This window comes from Telmatherina bonti (genome assembly GCF_933228915.1).
Source record: "Telmatherina bonti genome assembly, chromosome: 3".
Lineage (NCBI taxonomy): Eukaryota > Metazoa > Chordata > Actinopteri > Atheriniformes > Telmatherinidae > Telmatherina > Telmatherina bonti.
Window position 1 is genome coordinate 7,728,608 of NC_136621.1, and position 2,469 is coordinate 7,731,076.

The following is a 2,469-nucleotide window of genomic DNA, read 5'->3' on the forward strand; positions in this document are numbered from 1 at the left end:
AGGCTGACATTCAGGCAAGGAGAACCTGTGGTAGGTGTGTCTTCTGTGTTGTGCCTGGTTGACAGGAGCAAGTACTCACATGTCTCTGTGTACTTAAAATAGTGTGCAAATAATAATATAATATAATATAATATAATATAATATAATATAATATAATATAATATAATATAATATAATATAATATAATATAATATAATATAATATTGCAGCATCTGCTGGGGTAGTAGCATCAGAACCAGAGACTTGAAGAGAATCAACAAACTGATCAAAAAAGCTAGTTCTGTGCTTGGAGTAACTCTGGAGCCGCTGGAGCTGATTGTCCAAAGAAGAATGCTGCACAAGCTGATGAAGATGATGGAGGATTCTTCACTTCACCTTCTCCACAACACAGTGATGAAACAACAAAGTGTGTTCAGTGAAAGATACAGAAGATCATGCCTGCCAGGACCATCAGACCTCCTCAAATGAATTATTATATACTACAATATTGAATTTCCCTTTGGGGATTAATAAAAGTACTTTTCATTTCAATATAATATAATATAATATAATATAATATAATATAATATAATATAATATAATATAATATAATATAATATAATATAATATAATATAATATTTTATGAGACATGAGAAGACAGTGTTCTTGGGGGGGTTTATTGATTTATTTGCAGGTAAACAAAAACAAGTGTTTGGTCCAAATGGACAAATGTGAGGCATGGACAGTTTATCCCAACAGGAAGTTTCCCCCAGACCTTTTGAATACTGGACTAAAAATCACCTCTCTCATCGTTCAATACAAACATCTCAGATCTGCAGTGTCATGCTCATGCAAACATTGTCCGTCCAGGGTGGGACAGGAAGGACATTTTTTCTGAGGTCTGACGTGTCCTCAGTGTCCTGCAGGTTCGATCCTATTGAAGACTTAAAGGGGTGCTATTATGGTATTTGGAGTTTTCTGAGATTTCTACAGTGTTGCAGTGTTGAATCCTCATCAGACATGTGAACGGCACTGTTTTTTATCACCTAAACGCATGTTTGAGTTTGAGTTTGAGTTCCAGCACTCTCTCCATTCGGTTGCCATGGCGACGAAAAACGCATCGTTTTAGAGAGTTTTTTCTACTTGGAAATCCTTGTGACGTCCCGGGGGATAAGGTTCGGTGATTGGTTACCTTCTACTGGTTAACAAGGGCATGTACAAATACATCAGGCGGGTGGAAAACGTGGGATAAAGTTATTTCCAACGATGGCTGGTGAGTTTACCAAAGAGAGACATCCTGCTGTATTTGTTGCTGTGGGTTGCTGTTTTCCACTTCGTTTTCAGGGTCTTATTCAGGTTCCAACATGTAGGGCTGTATGCTATGTGTTGACATTGTATTTTGTTTTATTAGTTCATATTAGCCTAATTCTTCTGTTTATGAGATGTTACAATGATGGCGAAAGCAGGTGCAGTGGCGGGAGGCAGGGCTTAATGTCTCAATCCACTCGTTTTGCCCACAGGCTGATCTGACAGCCTACGGAGAGGGTCAGTCTGAAGTAAATAAAGCGATTTGTCACAATAACTCGATCAATCCCAGCCCTTCTGGTCTCAGAAATAAAAATAAATCAGCCTGAAATGCACATAATAGTTCCACTTTAAGTTTCTTGGCAGTGGCTTGGTGTGTGTCTGTGTGTTCATACATGTCTATTCCTGCTTTATGGCTACCTTAAGGTCCATTTCTACTGGACATAAATGACAGACATGCAAACAAACAGACATTTCATCCATTTCCAAAATAATTTTGTCCTTTTGTAAAGGGCTTAGCTGTCCGTCACATGATGCAGAAAATGGAGCGATACCCCCAGAAACCACCAGGGGCAGTGTTGAGTTTTATATCTGACACACAACTGGACAAATGGAACAAACCAGAGAAGAAGTTTGGAGAAAAAAGAAGTTTGGAGAAGCAAAAAAAATGTTTTTTTCTTCTGGTGTTTTTGAACACTTGTAACCATGTTTATAGTGGTACAATACAGCTGTCAGAACTCTGAACTCAGCACTGCTCATTACAGGATGATCTGTACAACCATGTCAACCGAAAAGACACATGAGGACAGGGACATATGACAATATTTCAAACGGACGTTCACAGGGAGCATTTAAATGGGTTTTTAACTGAGCCTCAGTAAAAAACAGATATTGTGACTCAGCCTAAAGTCTGTAGAAACTCATCATATAGTAAGAGGAAATATTTCTGAGTCAAATAAAGAGGTGGCCCTGCGATGGACTGGCCACTGTCCAAGGTGTACCCTGCCTTTTGCCCAATGACTGCTGGGATAGACTCCAGCTTCCCCGCAATCCTGAATTGGATTAAGCGGTTAGGAAAATGAATGAATGAATAAAGAGGTGCGCTCCAGATGTCCCACCTCCACCATCACTCAGTGATACATGTATACACATATAAGAAGACACAACATTCCTGTTTCTTCTCT